Below are 19,734 nucleotides of genomic sequence, written 5' to 3'. Positions count from 1 at the left end.
CTTTACGCCAGTAAGGACTAACCTTACCAACCTTACCAACCCCCAGAGCAAGCACTAGGCAACTGTGGTGAGGAAAAACTCCCTATAAGGAAGAAACCTCAAGCAGACCAGGCTCTTGGGGGTGACCCTCTGCTTGGGCTGTGCCATATATACCTATATACATGCGTATATACTTTACAAACATAAATATATACATACATATACACAGTCACTTATATACATATACATATACACCTACCCATATCTATATATCTACATACGCATATACATACCCACACATTCAAATATACAATAAGTCCCACTTATAAATTGAACATTCCATATAAATCAAATTATATTTGCTTCTTTATGATACTTAGACATAATGTTCTTTTTGAGTAGTTTCTTAAATCTCACTAAGGTACTACTCATTCTAACCTTTGTTGAACATTTGTTCCATTTCTCACCCCAACCACAGACACACAAAAACCCTTTACATTTGTTCTTACTGGTGGATTCATAAAAATTGCACAACCTCTTAAACTATATCTGGATTCCCTCAATCGGAACAGACTCTGGACATGTCTCGGTAAGGCTTGGTTTTTCGCTCAAAATAAAGTTTGAATTGTAATGTAATCGACCAAATCAATGAATTTTAATAAATTTAAAGACACAAATAGAGAATGAGTTGGTTCACGATATTGTTTATTGCAGATGATTTGTATGGCTCGTTTTTGCAAAAGGAATATTGGATTGGTATTTGATTTGTAAGTGTTTCCCCATGACTCAACACAATATGTCATATATGGTACCATCAGAGAATGATATAAAGTAAGTAACCCTTCTTGCGGCAGTAGGTCTTTGGCTTTATACAAAATGGCTATAGTTTTTGACAATTTTGATTTCACATAATTTATATGTGGTTTCCAGCTAAGTTTATTATCAATTATAACACCTAAAAATTTATTCTCTGTTACTAACTCAATTTCCTTATTGTTTATAGTTACATTTTTACATTTGGGTGCCTGTTTATTTCCAAATATAATACATTTAGTTTTCCCAAGGTTGAGTGACAACTTATTAGCGTCAAACCAAACCTTAAATTTTTCCAGTTCTTTCTCCACTATGTCCAGAAGCTGTTCAAGATTTTCACCGCTACAGAACACAGTTGTATCATCCGCAAAAAGGACACATCTCAGTGAACTCGACACCCAACTTATATCATTTATATAGATTATAAACAACAAAGGACCCAGCACTGAGCCCTGCGGCACCCCACATGTAACATCCCTGAGTTCAGAATTTGTATTATTGAATTGAGCATACTGAAATCTGCCTTGTAAATAACTAGCTATCCATTCATATGCCAGACCTCTGATTCCATATTTCTGCAGTTTACTTAATAGTATTCCATGGTTAATTGTGTCAAATGCTTTCTGTAAATAAAAACAAAAAACAAAAAAACACCTATTGTGTATTGTCAGTTGCAGTTGCTATACTTTCCACAAAGTCCATCAAAGCATGTGATGTAGTTCGAGACCTTCTGAATCCATATTGTTCTTCACAAATGATGTTATGCTTCAGTAAATAATCATTTAATCTTTTAGCAAATATTTTTTCCAAAATTTTGGAAAATTGTGGCAGGAGTGATATAGGTCTATAATTAGAAAATGTGTGTTTGTCACCAGTTTTAAACAGAGGAATTACTTTGGCTATTTTCATTTGAGAAGGAAATTTACCAGTACTTAGTGACATATTGCAAATATAATTGAACGGTTTTACTATAAAATCAATAACCTTTTTAATAAAGCCATATCCAAATTATTAAAATCAGTCAATTTCTTACTTTTTGAACCATGAACCAGATCAAGTATTTCCCTTTCATGAGTACCACCATGAACATTTATTTTTCACTTTATACATTAATTACACAGTCTTAAACGTAATCATATTGTGAAGTTTTAATATTTTAGATTTAATAAACAATGAATTGGTGTGATCTTGATAACCTACATTGTGATGTTCTTAATGCACTTTTCTGAACAATGAATAATGATTGAAATGTAGTTTTATAATTATTGCCCCAAACGTCAGGACAGTAAGCCAAGTAGGGAGCAACCACTGAACAATACAGAGTATGAAGTGCTTTGCAATCAAGAACATGCCTTACCTTATTTCATACTGCAATACTTTTTGACACTTTCTTTTGAATATGTTGAATATGAGCTTTGCAATTAATTCTTTCATCAATAATAACACATAAGAACATATTTTCTTTGACACGCTCTATGATTACCCCTTGTATATTTAACTGAATTTGTATGTCTTTATTGTAATTCCCAAATATTATTTTAGTTTTAGACAAATTTAGTGATAATTTATTAATATCAAACCATCTTTTTAACTTTATCATTCCAATATGTAAATCAGACAATAATTGCTGCAGATTTTCTCCTGAACAAAACAGGTTTGTATCATCTGCAAACAGAAGTGCCTTAAACAGATCTGAAACATTACATAAATCATTAATGTACAGAATAAATAACTTTGGTCCCAAAACAGAACCCTGAGGAGGCCCACAAACGATGTCCAGATACGAAGAGCAGCAGTCCCCGAGTTTAACAAACTGTTTCCGGTTTTGTAAGTAATTTTTAATCCAGTTCAAAGCCACCCTCTGATCCCATACAGTTCCCATACAGATCAATTACTGTAAAAATTGGTAAATGGTCACTGATATCATTGATTAATAAACCAGTTAGTGTTTTGGTATCAATATCATTCGTAAATATATTATCAATGAGAGTAGCTGAATGTTTCCTTTCTCTTATCGTGCCCCTGTTCTGTGGAATGATCTCCCTGCGTCAATAAAACAGTCAGATTCTGTGGAGGCTTTCTAGTCCAGACTTAAGATGCACTTTTTTCCCTTTTGTATGGCTAGCATAGTGGCATAGTATAGCATATTATAGTTCTATGCTTTTCACTCTTTTAATTCATTGTATTAGGAAACAGAGCGTGCCGCGGCATCAACTTTACCTAAATTCTGGGTCTTTTAGTGAAGCTCAGGGCTAGTGGCCAGTGATCACCTTAGTATTTCCTGTTTTTCTTGTTGTTTAATGCTGACAAATTATACTGTATTTCTTGTGTTTCTGATGCTTGATTCAGTTTTTTTCTCTCTTTTTAAGGTGCAGCTCCATCCAGAGATGGGTGTTGTAATTGTGCTGGAGACCCTCCTGTCCTGTGCACCAACAGCTTTTCCTGTGTATTCGTTTTGTGAATTGTTCTGTAATTTATGTCTGTAGCATGGCCCAAGCAGAGGGTCACCCCTTTGAGTCTGGTCTGCTTGAGGTTTTTTCTCAGAGGGAGTTTTTTCCATACCACTGTTGCTCTGGGGGTTAGTAAGGTTAGACCTTACTTGTGTGAAGCGCCTTGAGGCAACTCTGTTGTGATTTGGCACTATATAAATGAAAATAAATTGAAAAAAATTGAAATGTGAAGTTATTCTTGAAGGTCTAGTGATTTTTGGATATAAATTTAAGTTGTACATAGTGTTAATGAAATCCTCTGTCACTTTATGCTGATGCAGATTTAAAAGATCAATATTTATATCTCCACAAACAAATACTTGTTTGTTATACATTTGTGAAAAGAATTTCTCAATCCATTTTTGAAATTTTAGAGCCCGGAGTTCTATATATGCAACTAATAATGACATTTTTACCTTTTTCCATGCATATTTCAGTTGTTATGCATTCCAACAGATTTTCCATGGCCATTGTCAAATGATCTTTCATTTTGTATTTAAGCCTTTTGTCAATATACAATGCTACTCCTCCTCCTCTATTTTGCCTATTCAAATGATTGAATTTATAACCTTCCAATTCGTAATTCCTATCATCAAACTCTGCAAGCCAAGTTTCCGATATGGCAATTATACTAAAAGGATGACAAAGCTGTTTTAAATAATCCTTGATATTCCCTAAATTTTTGTACATACCCCTACTGTTAAAGTGGTTATTGATAATTTCCCATCATTTGAAAAGCAGTTGTCGTATTGTTCATCTGTGTAATACTGACAATTACTATTCCTAAAAGAATAGAAATGATTATCTGGATTTAGCGGACATTTGATTTTAACATGGAAAAGCCCTTTTTATCTGTAGTTTGTATTATATTTTAGCTTATGAAAAGCCACTTCTAAGAGGATTTTGACCTTGAAAATTTTTTCCAAGATACAAATTTGTGGAATTGGAATCTAGAGTTGGTGGAGGTTTGTGCTCTAGTGTAATCATTTATTGCAAGAACCATCTATCCACCCATCCATTTCCTGGACCCACATATTCCAAATGTTGGTACACAGTTGTTCACAGTTTAAAAACTGTTGGATGTGGCTTGACTAAAGTTTTAAAATAAACAGCTGGATATTAAAATGGGAATTGCTAAATATAACTTGCACTGACTTAAGAAAAATAAGCTGCTAATCCTCCAAAAATTAAGGTAACAATTTGTACTGATATTTATGAGTAGAATGGAAGTAAAATATTGAAGTTATAATAACTTAAATAAAATTATTTGGCTAATTAATAACACCAAAACCTTCTAGTTAGAAGAAGAAGAAGAAGAAGAAGAACACGAAGAACAAGAAGAAGAGTTTCTTATTTAACGTGGGTAGCCTTCAAAAGCACGAAGCTTGTTTCCACAGAAGGGCCCACGGCACGTGTCACTCCTCCCCCCCAGCACTGATGTCAAGAGTGCCAGTCGGGAGCGTGGCTGCAATCAGGAAGTGAACCTGAGTCGCTGGCGTCCCAGTCCAACGTGCAAGCTGTTAAACCACCACCTAGGGTCGCTTAACTTAATTAACCTTGCAGAGGACAAATCAAGTATACGAGGTCTGTCCATAAAGTATCGTACCTTTTTATTTATTTTTTTAAACTGTATGGATTTGATTCATATGTTTTCACGTCAGACAAGCTTGAACCCTTGTGCGCATGCGTGAGTTTTTCCACGCCTGTCGGTGACGTCATTCGCCTGTGAGCATGCCTTGTGGAAAGAGTGGTCCCGCCCTGTCGTCGGATTTTCATTGTCTGGAAATGGCGGAATGATTTGGGGTTTTTTCCATTAGAATTTTTCAGAAGCTGTTAGAGACTGGCACCTGGAAACTATTCGAAAAATTTATCTGGCTTTCGGTGAAAATTTTACGGGCTTCACAGAGAATAAGATCTGTTAGTACAGCTTTAAGGACCCCTTTAAGGACGCTCAGCGCGCCGCACTCCGAGCTGCGACGACACGGCACAAGCCACCGGATCATTTCTGAGCTGATGGCTCTGTGGATACGAGACCGTCATGTGCTCTTTCTCTGGTTATCACAAGAGCTGGACATCAGCCATTTTCCGGCAGATTTCACTTTTAACAAGAGATTTTGTCATGGAATGCTGCGCGGAGGCTTCGCGCGTCACGACCGATTCGCTTTGGAAGCGAGACAAAGGAACACCTCCGTTTCGGCATGTCAGAAGACAAGTTTGGACATGTCTATCTCAGCTTTCAATGCTTACCAGTCCAGTAAGTACCAGTGAAATTGTGGAGAGCTGGACATGTCCAAACTTGTCCTCTGACACGCTGAAACGGAGATGTTCCTTTGTCTCACTTCCAAAGCAAATCGGTCTTTACGCGCGAAGCCTCCGTGCGGCTTTCCATGACAAAATCTCTTGTTAAAAGTGAAATCTGCTGGAAAATGGCTGATGTCCAGCTCTTGTGATAACCAGAGAAAGAGCACACGACGGTCTCGTATCCACAGAGCCATCAGCTCAGAAATGGTCCGGTGGCTTGTGCCGTGTTATCGCAGCTCAGAGCGCGGCGCGCTGAGCGTCCTTAAAGGGGTCCTTAAAGTTGTACTAACAGACCTTATTCTCTGTGAAGCCCGTAAAATTTTCACCGAAAGCCAGATAAATTTTTCGAATAGTTTCCAGGTGCCAGTCTCTAACAGCTTCTGAAAAAATTCTGATGGAAAAAAAACCCAAATCATTCCGCCATTTCCAGACAATGAAAATCCGACGACGGGGCGGGACCACTCCTTCCACAAGGCATGCTCACAGGCGAATGACGTCACCGACAGGTGTGGAAAAACTCACGCATGCGCACAAGGGTTCAAGCATGTCTGACGTGAAAACATATGAATCAAATCCATATAGTTTAAAAAAAAAATAAAAAGGTACAATACTTTATGGAAAGACCTCGTACTAGACTACTCAACTAAATGCTCTACTAAACTTGAGTTGGTCCTACTAAACAAGTCTCATAGAATTTACTCAGTAATGGCCAAGTGGAAATTACTTAAATTCATCCACGCAAATTATTACCTTAAATTTTAAGTTGAGAAAAGCTTTTAAAGTGCAGCTCTCAAGTGTTTTCATAATTTTTTATATCACTTTTATTCAAAGATATACAAGACATACTGTACTCTGTTAAAATAATGTTACATGTAATTTTATCAGCATATTTATTTCCATAGAGTTGTGTAAATTATAAATAGCAGTACTGTGCAGAACTACACTGAAAAAAGAACCAACTTAAAAGGTTCTTTCAGTTGGTAAAATCTGAATGAATAAAGTTGTTTGAACTTAAGTTAAGCCCCTGTCACACATAAGAATGTGCCGGAACCATACCCGACACGGCAAATATTGCCATAATCCAATGCAGTTGGGAGGAAAAGAGGCATGGTCAGTAGTGTCAGAGCGCAGACAGACTGCCTCGTCCACACCTGTCAGATCGCATCCAGAGCGTATGGAGACGACACAGACTGCTGTCAGATGGCCATAAAAGGCGCTGCAGACTGCCCGATCTCCAAATGTCTGGATAGCAAACAAGGGACCGGAGCGCTGTGTTCCTCATGCACATGTGCACACAAGTGCGCAGCACGTGTGATGCACATGTGCACACAAGTGCGCAGCACGTGTGAAGCACATGTGCTCCGCGCACTTGTGGGGCTGCAATTCACACTCAGCCGTGTGTGTGTGTGTGTGTGTGTATGCATAACACTGCATGGGCCACTAAGTATGCGTGCAGGGTGCACGTACACACTGGGTGCTTGTGCGCGCATGCCTGCCACTGGACAGCTTTGCTCAAAGTTTGCTGCCATTGGGCCATGCAGTCCCGCAGATGGAGCGCCTTTCCAGGGAACTTTCTTTTTTCTTGTTTGCCCACTTCAGGAGCACAATGCAACTCTGGACACCACAATGGTTGGATTATCACATGGAATTAATTTTTTTTGTTTTGGGTGAGAGGATTTTTACTGCAGGCTGCTGTCCCGGCTTCACATCTATGTGCACAATGTGAAACACTCCTGGACTGCTGCTGGAGACAAGGTACATTTTTATTAATCTTGCAAAGGCCTGGCACAAGTTCCATGTCATATCTCCTACAGAGTTAGAAGGTGATCATTTATTACAGCGTGAGGTCCGTTCAGCTCCAAGCCTGACGCATGCAATGACACATTACTGTGCGCCACGGAGAGGCGCGGCTGCCTGTGTTAAGATGGAGACAGTAGTTCACATTATTTACGTTGCCCCTGGGAAGGAATGGACAAATATCTGTACTGTAAGGTCTACTGTGGATATAACAGCCTGTCCAGATTTGTGGCGGAGTGCGCGCAGTAGCGTATGGTGCTTTCGGTTTGATAGTCGCTGTTCACATTCACTGTACATGATAATAATTCATAATTATTATCGTGATGAAATGTGCGATATATATTTCAACAGTTCCTTTGCACTCTGGGGGGGGGGGGGGGGGGGGTCACGTGCAGGTCATACCAGCAGGCTTTGCGGTGCCAGATCAATCTCGAGGTTCTCTCGTATGCGCTCAAATCATTTCTGATCCCGTTTTGCCACCACTGGAATATGTAAATTGCAGTTAGAGGGTCCTCAGACTGCACATGGACCACTGCCGGATAGGTGTCCCATCTTGACGGCACCCAAAGAGTTTTGAAATGTGCATCACACTCGGGGCCACCGGCTGATTTTGACCAACTGTGTCAACTTCCGCAGATGGCTGTCAGAACATTTTCGAACTGAAATCCAACACTTTTCGGATGTGCGCGATTCATAATTCCGACGCCACTCTGCATGATTCTGGCTATGTGTGACGGGGGTATAAGTAAGCTAGATCAACTCTGACTTATAAACGTAAGTTCAAACAACTTAATTATTTTATGTTACAAATTTAAACAATTCATTTATGTTGGTTCAACTATTCTATTCTCTTTTTTCAGTGTACAGACTATTTCTCTTATTTCTCCCTATTTCTCACAATAAGAGACTATTTCTCTTAATGTGAACTTTGAAAAGAAGATACAGCATTGCAAACTTGTCTTGAACTTCCACGGAGTCCGGAGGACGCTGCTGCATAGTGGAGCTCATCACTCAAAAAGTGAGTGGAGACAACAAACCAATAAATGAAGAAACAAATCCTTTGAAGTTTGTCTTGGACCAGTGGGTGCTTGCTTTGGGGCTCATTTAAGTTATGGATTGACTGGCATCTCCAGAAACATTCATGTCAGCTGTCGATCAACCTGCCAGAGCACAAAAGCTTGGTTCTCAATCCTCTATCAGTGTGCAGGGTGAGCAGCACAGGACGAGCAGGAGCCAATCATATTAAAGCACGCACTTCTCCTTCATTACCAGAGCCGTGTGCCTGCCAAAACCCTTGTGAATTCATGTTCTCTTGTAAATTCCATGTACATGCAGCCCAATGTGATAAAAATTAGGCGTTGATTATGTGTAAATTTAAATGATGACAGCCCTGACCACCTGTCTGTCTGGCGTACTGTCACTCCCAGGTAGCCAATCCAGCGCCTCGGGAGAGCAGTAATTGATTCCCAGGCCCCTTGTGGGAATGCTGCCGTGCACAACACAAGTACGATTGGCATCAGAATTTCCTGGAACACTATGAAGCAGGAAATGAAAGGAATTCATCTCACACTGCACACCCAAGGCAAAAGAGCCTAATAAACCATATATCTAGATCTATGAATAATTATAATAATTTCTTTGTAAGTGTACTGGCCAGCAGAATACCACACAAACACAGTTGCAAATGATCATGCAATATTAAAATGACTGTAAAACACAATTACTCATACTTTAAGTCATGTTTCTCTTAAAATACTTTTTGGGGTCCTGCAACTTATACTCTGGTGCAACTTATATACCCCCCCCCCCCAAAAAAAGAAAAGAAAATCACACGTAGATAGAACCCAGTTTAAATTCATCCCACATTTAATGTATTTATGAATAGTTACCATGTTTTCATAATTTTTATGCTTTTATGATGCATTAAATGCAACTAAAACATTTGCACAGTACTATATATATATATATATATATATATATATATATATATATATATATACACACACACACACACACACATATTATGTATATAAACACACACACTGAAAAAAAGAATAGTTGAATCAACTTAAATTAATTGTTTCAATTGATAACATCTAAATGAATTATATTGTTTGAACTTAGGTTTGTAAGTTAGAGTTGACCTAACTTATTAACTTGAGTTCAAACAACTCAGTTCATTTAGATGTTACGAACTGAAACGACTTTTTAAGTTGGTTCTTTTTTCAGTGTGTATGTGTGTGTGTACATATATATATATATATATATATATATATATATATATATATATATATATATATATATATATTATATATATATATATATATATATATATATATATATATATATATATATATATATATATATACTTCATTAATTGAAGCTCTTTACTTCATCAATTGTTCCTCAACTGTGTGGGTTTTTATGTGTGTATGTTTGGGCTTTTTGTGCCTTTGTGTGTATTCATGCTTTCTTTTTGAAGCCTCTTTAAAAGATTTATGAGCTGTTGAACCATTGTGCTTGAGTGTGTGTTTTTGTGTGCACATCCTTGTGTGTATGTGTGCTGACTAACTTCAAAGACCAAATCTCTTTGTGTTAACCTTTACCTTCTACCTGAAATGCCAGTGTTCACTATAATAATAATAATTATTTGATTCTTTTGACAATCAACACACTTTGAATTTCACATTGAACCACTAATGCCACTTGGGAACTGACAGCTCTTCGGAAAAAAATGTTATATAGTTTTAGTGCTGGTAGGTCACAGCCAATAATATGGGCTAAGTTGAAGCAACCTCTAATGTTCTGATTAGCCATCAATATCCCACAAATTGTGAACACTTGTGTTAAAAAAATTGCCAAATAGCAGTGCACTGCAGTAGGAAGTAGGAAGTCAGTTTTGTAAAGTTGTTTAAATTGAAGTATGGGTATAAATTATCCTTTAGAGAGATCCGATCTCGAAGATTGATATAGAGTCCAATCAAGGCATTTTTTGACAGATCAGAATTGGCTTCACTGAACGGGAATTTCAGCTTGAGCCTGTTTCGTGAGTGACGTTTTGACAGAGCTGAGAGCCACTGCTCCATAGTGTGCCTTAATTGAGAGAATGGCGACATGACGAGTCGGAAAAAAAAGGTCATTTGACTCCAGGTGCTATCTTGGTTCCAAAATAGCATTTGCTGTTAATCTTTCTGTATGGAAATCCAGCTGTTTTATTCATTTATTAGCTGAAAATGCACATCAAGGGCTTCAAGATGTACAGATTCCCTTCAGATCCAAACAGAAGAAAAATTTGGGAAAATAAAGTCAGCCACATGGGATGGAAGCCGACATCATTGTCAAAGTTTTGTGAGGTAATTTTTTGTTCAGTCCCATGTACAGTAAAACTCACCTAAACCGTCATCCTATAAACCAGATATTTGCAGTCACCAGACAAAAAAGTTTTTGTATTGTTTTTCATGTAATAATGGATTTTGTATAACAGATTTTTCACTCACATCGGATAAAATGTCCCATCCAATCGCAATGTATTTCCATTAAAAACCCCGAAAAGTCTGGACGTGCACAGTAACTGAGGTACAAATTAAAGCTGACACTCGCCGCTTTGAAGAAAGTGGGGCCGGAGTCATTTCCCTGATTAAAAGTCCGACCATTTATTTTTTTCACACCGTCCTCAGACTTGGACCCGTAGCCTGAATGTGCACCTGTAAAATCAAACACAAAAGGCTGTGATTTGACAAATTTCTGCTTTCGCTGCTTCATCTGCCATCATATTTTAATAGTTTTTACAGTGTGCACGCTGATTAGAAATGGATCAGAAATGTCTGCATATTTACAGCACAAAGTCAGTAAAAGGAAAGTGTACAGCTTACCTTTGATTTAGAAGTGATGACTATAGAAAGAAAAGCTTGTTGAGAGTCATATTAGTACAGAATAAAGCATAATCCAGAGATGGAGAACTTTAAAACTGTTACGCATGTCATTGCATGACACGGAATTATAGTTGTGCAGCTGCATAAATCAGGCTTTAAATTAATTAAATAAATAATCATAAATGGTAAATTTATGTAAATTTGGTAGCTTAACTATTTTTATATTTATTTTGATAGCACCTGTACCTGGATGTGTTGCTGTATGTGGTTAAATGATTAAAAAAAAAAATGCTTAAAACATAAAAGGTTCTTTCAGTAGTACAGTGTAGTTGGAACCAAAATGGTGCCATGTTCTGAGTTGACGCTACGCTCTCTATTAAGGCACACTACTACTCCATTCAGTGCTTTCTGGCTCACCAGCAGTGTGGTGGTGCTTTTAAAAAAAAAAATCACAAAATCATATATACGTACTAGGGGTGTGCTTCTCTGCCTTACAAAGTGTATCTTTCTACATGGGCTATGATGTGATTCAGTGATGATATGTTTTATTATGAAAGATTAGAGCCCCTTCACACATAACACGATTGAAGCTGACCAGCCAGCCCAGTCTCATGTTTTTTCGTGCTCCCGTCATAAATTTATTCAAATTTTCGTGATGAGTTTTTTAAACTCATTATTACTAACCCTTCTCCTACTCCCAACCCTAACCTTAACCACCCCCAACCACCCCGCTTCACTTTTAATATCATGCAGCCATCACAGAATGTATTATAATGAATTTGTGCTGCCATGATGAAAAAGTGGCGCTTTTCGTGAAAATATCACAAACCAATAGATTAATGTATATTTCGTGCTGCTGAATTACGACATGCAGTGAGACTGGGTTGGAATACTTATGTACATGTGATTTTTTTTAGTTTTTTTAAATAAATAAATCTGCAAACTTTTTCACATTGTCATTATGGGGTATTGTGTGTAGAATTTTGAGGAAAAAAATTCATCCATCAGGCTGTAACAAAACAAAATGTGGAAAATGTGAAGCGATGTGAATACTTTCTGGATGTACTGTATGTGTAACATGACTCCAAAAATAACTGTATTTAAATATTTTTGACACAGTTGCTCAGTTACACTCACTGCATGCTGCATCGCCAATATAACCTGAAGAAAACACAGCGCACACTGAGTTGCCTCATACCTAAAATATAAGTCATAGAATAGAAACAGTGTGGCTGCATAGTCAGGCGCACATAACGTGCATACTGTGACCTGAGAGTGTGTCAAAAAGCTGTCTTTTGAGAGCACTCCAGTTACCAGTGAGTGTGCTTCATTGAGGATTAGGCCTTTCAGAAGCACTCATCCACAGATCTCTCCCAGTATTCCCAGTGAGACTGATTATCCCGGCCTGTCACAGACACAGGATAATTACAGGGTCTCCCTCAGGTCATGGCTCGCTCCATGCCCCATGAATGGAATCACACTGCCGAGCGAGATGCCAAAGATGACTGCAGGGAAACACAGGTTACTCCCTCACACCTGCATGCACAAACACTCTACAGACATTCAAACCAGGTTTTTTTTTCTTCTTTTGCAGCAGTGCTTCTCTGTCTGTTTCCCCAGAATTTTTACCTCCACAAAGAAGGCTACCGTTTTTTTTCTTTTTAGCAGGATTACCCATAAAATGGTTTGCGGTTTGATCTTGCATGGAACACAATCAGTTAAAACTTGGGGTACATTATGTAAATTGCAAGGACAAGAGAACTTCATCATGGGTGTTCTGATACATTTAAGGAATCGTTGGTCATACAGGCTACTTTTTAGTATCAAATTATTTCCGAGGTACAATTTTTTTCTTTGATCTAGTGGAATTCTTTGACAGAAATTGATGTGCTACTACAGTAACATGTAATTCAACCACTGCTTGCTACTAAGTAATTATTATAACTACAGAGGAGACTTTGATCTTAAATTACTCAAAGAATGCAATTTTATATTTTTTATTTTATGTTTAGATTGTAAGGAAATTTAAGAATTTTCTTCCCCCTGACCTTTGACCCCTCTGAAATCCTGAGCTTCAGTCACCACTGACATTATTGAGCAGATGCCGGAAGATACTAATCATTTGCTACAAGTTTACATTTGACTGAGTTTAATGTTTTTCTGAAAAATTAAGGAAACTATTATTTTGCCCTTTGGCTCCAATGAACTGTCCTCCTACTCTTAACAACAGCAACAGGTGAGAGAGCAAATTTTGGCCTGAATTACTCAGGGACCCCAAGATTCGATTAAGTACATAATTATGAGCTAATTAAATGTCTTTTTAAAATCACAGGGAATTCCTGTATTGGCCTTTGACCCAAATGAAGTGACCCATCGCTGTATTTCAACAACATGTCAGCAAAATTGTTATATTAAATAAATGTAACAGAATGGCAAGTAATTCTCAGGGTTTTATTTCAATTGTGTAAACTTCACAGAATGTAAAATAATTAAATATTAAAAAAAAAATAAAATCACAGTTGAATGCCAGCATTTATGGGGAGGTAATGAAAAGTGAAAACATTTCATATGCTGGGAATAATATGATAATATGACTACACAACCAAAAAACTGCAAACCTGCACTGTGACATAGCACTCCACACAAAGCAGGGAACAGGGAAAATGTGATTTATATACAGTATATAGCCACACACTATATCTATCTGTCTATAGTTAGATAGATTGTGCTCATATTTTCAATTCTAACAGAATGTCAGGTCAAAGTAAATATATAAAAATAGTGTGCACCCTCTCATCTGCTTTTTAAAATATTAGTGATGTATTTTCTGATATATCATAGACTAAGCAAATTATTGCTCATCAGAAAAAAGTAACGGTGTATGATTATATGATTATGAAAACAATTATTGCATCCCCAGACTTCAAATCTCACTTTCAACATGAATTAATTGATTCATTCATTTTGTGATCCTGCTTTTCAGCAAAATAAAAATAAAAATACTGTCAAACCACATAACATCATAATGCTGCAGCTCAAGATACACCAAATTTTATTGTAGTTTGAACTTAATATTTAAAGGTAGGATTTTTTCCAATTCATAGAATTCCTGAATGCAGATGAATATATATATATATATATATATATATATATATATATATATATATATATTCAAACTACAATAAACTTGGCCACGACAAGCTTTCAATCTGATGTTCTCATATATTCTTTTCTTTCCTGTGCATGCTTCCCCTCCTCTTTTTCATCCTTCACTTTATTCCATACCTACTGTATTTGCCCTCCCTCTCCCCCTCGTGGCCAGTCTGTGAATGACACACTTAAATCTGAGGGCAGCATCACTTTGACTTCTATCCCTTCAGCACAATTAATCACCATTTGTGTTGGTGGATGATTGAAGCATTGAGAACATAGACGGCAGGCAAAATGACGTATGATAACAAAGTTCACAAGGGCAGAGTGACACTGGAAGAAATCCGAGATGTTCCCGTGTCCCAGACTCCCTGAAGAAACATAACACCAAGCCCCTTTATCTCCCAAAATAAAACCTCATGCAAACTGAATCCTCACCACACAGCCATCACGTGTGCTCATTTTACACTTTTGTAGCCATTAGTTTTCATTCAGAAGACATCATGCTCTCAGTATTTGTGCTTATTGCTGGCAGCCAAATAGTCCAAAGCACAGAGTCAACACACTGAAGGAAATGAAGCAGTGACATCACTGTTGTTTTGTTCAGCTTTGCACCGATCGCGGCTCTTATAAATAAATGATTACATGCAGACCGAGCCGGAATGGTTCATGGGCTGTAGCCTACGTGTTCATAGGTTTGGCGCCGAAACAGCAACAGACAGTTAGTTGAAGCAGACAGAAAGAAGGATCGTGCAGATGAACAAACTCACAATGCACTTCTGTGTCATCCCCTTAAAAAATAATTCCCCATCTCCATTTGGTCCTGTGTGGCAAAGTAATCAGAGACATTAGCAGCATTTAGGAGCACTTCATTGCCAACCGTGTGCACCATCCAAGGCCCCGCCCTCTGTTCACCCTTTCACTCTGTGTGTGGCTGCTTAATTATTGATGCTTATGTATTGCTGATTTTGGTCTTTGTGTTGTCCCTGGTGAATGCTCTCGTAAGGCGGATGGAGGTATTTATCTAACTCTGAAAGTAGGGCTCTATTCCTCATCCTGTCCGCACCACACCGCCAGGCCATCCCGGTGGATATGACCTCAGCACTGCAGCATCAGGAGGACGTTCTCTCACACACAGGAGGATTTGTTTTCATTTACCACTGAAATTATAGACGGCACAATGGTGAGGGCTGCAGTCTGTATTCGTGAGCCAGCAATGGAAAGAGGCTGCAGTGTGGGCGCCAGCAGCAGATCTCGTTATAATAAATTTCTAAATTGATCAGTGATTCATCATTCATTCATTCATTCATTCCTATTCATATGCTTTTAGGCTCTTTCTCTGCACTGGATGATATGAATAGATTTTCCATGCACGTTCAGAAGGTGACTGCTGTATTCTGTGGAAGCACAATGGTGCCCTCTTGTGGCCAAGAAGCATCATTGCTGCTATATCTTTTCATCCATCCATCCATCCAATTTCTGTACCCACTTACTCCAGTTAAGGGTCACGGTGGTGGGAGGGTGTTCTGGACCCTATCCCAGTAGTCATGGGGTGTGAGGCGGGGTACACCCTGGGCAGGATGCCAGTGTATCACAGGGCACTGCTGCTATTTCCAGGGTGTCCCTAAAAAAGTGCTACAAAATCACTCACTCATCACTCACTCATCTTCAACCGCTGATCCGGGATCGGGTCACGGGAGCAACTGCTGCAGCAGGGGATCCCAAACTTCCCTTTCCTATGCCACATTGACCACATCTGATTGGAGGATCCCGAGGTGTTCCCAGGTCAGTGTGGAGATATAATCTCTCCACCTAGTCCTGAGTCTTCCCCAGGGTCTCCTCCCAAATGGACGTGCCTGGAACACCTATCTAGGGAGGCGCCCAGGAGGCATCCTAACCAGATGCTCAAACCACCTCAGCTGGCTCCTTTCAACACAAAGGAGTAGCGATTCTCCCCTGAGCTCCCCACGGATGACCAAACTTCTCACCCTATCTCTAAGGGAGACACCATCCACCCTCCTAAGGAAGCCCATTTCGGCCGCTTGTACCCGTGATCTATTTTTTTTGGTCATGACCCAACCAACCCTCATGACCATAGGTGAGAGTAGGAATGAAGATTGACCAGTAGATCGAGAGCTTCGCCTTTTGGCTCAGCTCCCTTTTCATCACAACAGTACAGTAGAGCAAATGCTACACCATCCCTGCTGCACCGATTCTCCGGCCAATCTCATGATCCATTGTCCCTTCACTCGTGAACAAGACCCCGAGGTACTTGAAATCCTTCACCTGGGGCAAGACCGCATTCCCTACCTGTAGTAGGCAATCCATCGATTTCCTGCTGAGAACCATGGCCTCAGATTTAGAGGTGATGATCCTCCACAAAATCATTTGACTTTAATTCTGCAACAGCTAATCTGAATTCTTTTTTTTTTTTTTTGGCAGACATCAAGATATATGTGAGGAAGTTCTTCTGATGTAGTTTGAGACTGATCCAATGAGGATGCCGCTTACAAACGAGCAAATAGGAAAACTGGTGTAATTCTACTTTGAGACCAGATCGATCGTGCACAAATTGAGCACGTCTTGTGAAAATAAAACTCTTACAAACTGAGGTGAAATTATGAATGAACACCAGAGATAAAATTTCCTGACTTATGCTTCAAAATGACATATGACAGATATCAGTATCCAAAAGTGTATAGATTTTCTATGGCTTTATTTTTGTGCCACTTTTTTTGGGACACCGTGTAATTTTGATAAATCAATTTTCATGTGGAAAATCATTCTCCAGAATGAATGAAAACTACTGTTTTAAGTCTGGAGTCCTCTGCTGGAGCTGTAGCCCCCGCAACCCGGTTGAAGATGAATGAATATATATATATATATATATATATATATATATATATATATATATATATATATATATATATATATATATATATATATATATATATATATATATATATATATATATAGATAGATAGATATAGTGGGATAGGATTTTGGTTACTAACATCCAGAGGTGGGACAAAGTCATTGTCAAGTCATTCTCAAGTCATCAGTCTGCAAGTCCCAAGTCAAGTCTCAGGTGAGCTTGCAAACAATTGCTTTTAATTATGACTTGGGACTTGTTGATTCATGATGTGAGAGTGACTTGATGGTGACTTTGTCCCACCTTTGCTAACATCAGAACGCTTTGTGTTTTTGGACAAGTGTCAGGGATCACTGGTGCATGTGATGCTTCATCCACCCCTATGGAACACAACCACCCAGACAAACAACTGGTGCATCCCCACCTCTCGAAAGTAACTATCAACCACTGCCAGGCAAAATGTGGGCATCAGCTTGGCCCTCTCCAGTTGCTGGGGTCCTCAACAGTAGGATGCCTGCATGCTGCATCATGCACACAGAAACATATCATATTGCGAAATTGTCAGGGTTGACGCTCTCTCACAATTCAAGTGATAAACCTCATTAGCATCTCCCTAAATACTGTATTTTCTGGAGTATAAATCACATCTGTTAAAAATGCCTCTTGAAGAGGAAAAAACAATATATAAGTCACACCAGACACACTTTTTTTGTATTGTCAGCTATGTAATTTGGGATTTTTGTGCATTGTTCTTTGCTGGCATTTATCATTTTATTATGTTATTTTGTTTAGTGCTTTAATTCCTGAGAAAGTCCTGTACAAATAGTCACTATAATAATAATAATTATTAATACAAAATTTTTGGTAAATACGTCATAGTGGAGTATAAGTTGCAGGGCCTACCAAACAATTAAACAACAAAATAAAACAACCAAACAAACACAACAACAACAAAACACAACGTATGCTCCGGAAAATACAGTAAATGTTCCTTTGAGGATAAAGTCATTTTAGTGGTACCCAAGGATCCTCCGAAGAGACCGAATACCAAAGACATCTGGTCATCTCCTTAGGTCAGTGGTTAGTGTCCATGTCTCATAACCATACAGCAAGACAGGTAGGAACAAAAGACATGAGATCAGCATCAACAAACACCTCCAGCTTATTCTCACAAAACATTTGTTGTAAAATGTACAAATTATGGTGCACAAAAATTTGTACATACATACATTTCACATGTATTTTCCATCATGATGCAGTGATGATGTTCCAAAAACCAAGAAGGCAGACCATCTGGGCAAAAACAAAAAGAAGCAAGTTATCGCTTCTTCATTATTTTAGCTATTCCAACCCTAAACCAAACGCTACCCTTAGCCAAAATAAAAAGACACATTTCTGAATGTTTTAAGTGAAATCCACATTGCGGATGCTCGAGGGAAGTTGTAGGACTATGTAGGAAACACAGCGATAAACTTTATCATATGAGAAACCTCATGACCTCATACATCAGCTCTTACCAGGTGCCTCCCAGTGTCAATGGCTGAGGACTCATAGACATGAATGTCACTACTTACATCTTTCACTGCACAGTATTGAGGAAGTCATTAAAAGCATGGATGTTACACTTGATTCAGGACAATCATTAGTCCAGATACTCCCATTTCTCACGCAGCTTCTTGAGTACTGCAATCAAGCTACCCATCGATAACGAAACAATCACACCACTGTTCGCAAAGTCAAGGTTAGTAAAACTTTCCTCGCCAACAAAGACACCAAAGTCAATGGTTTCCACAACCCTTCAAATACCCAGCCCAAGGAAGCTTTAAACCAGCTGGGTCCAAATCACTTGCTGGACTCAGCAGTTGGAAAGAAAACCTGCACCCTCTTGGCCCTTTCTGGAATGTCTTTGGACACCAGGAGACACAAGATATTCCTGACAAACACCAGCTTTCACTGGGAAAAATCTGTATCTATGTACAAAGATGTAAACAGGTATAGGCCTTGGCTTGGGAAGTAGCCTGCAAGGGACTGATGTCCTGTGGAGTCATAGACACTCATCCACATCACATGTAGTGCAGCAGATAACTGAAACAATACTTGAAATGGAAAGAGAAGCACCAAATTTGGCACAAATACACCTAAGACATTACTCTTTTGAAAATTTCTCTTTTGAATTTTCAATTGGTTGCCAGGTAGGGGTCAATTGAAGAATTACACATGGGTCAAAATTACAAGACGCTCCAATCATATTATAAGGTATAGTTTGGACTATTTATTATTGCATGCTATGGAGTTATAGGTAAAAACAGCAAGAATGGTGACAAAGGTCAATTTCAGTTTGTACAGGGGTCAAAAGTTAAAGTTGCTCCAGTTTTGGTAAAAAGTGGGGCAAATTATTGGTTGAGCTAATAGGATTAATAAATGGAATAGTTTTGACCGTGTTGGACGCTTGGTCTGCAAA

The sequence above is a fragment of the Thalassophryne amazonica genome, chromosome 2, assembly GCF_902500255.1.
Source record: "Thalassophryne amazonica chromosome 2, fThaAma1.1, whole genome shotgun sequence".
Lineage (NCBI taxonomy): Eukaryota > Metazoa > Chordata > Actinopteri > Batrachoidiformes > Batrachoididae > Thalassophryne > Thalassophryne amazonica.
This window is presented reverse-complemented; position numbering follows the sequence as displayed.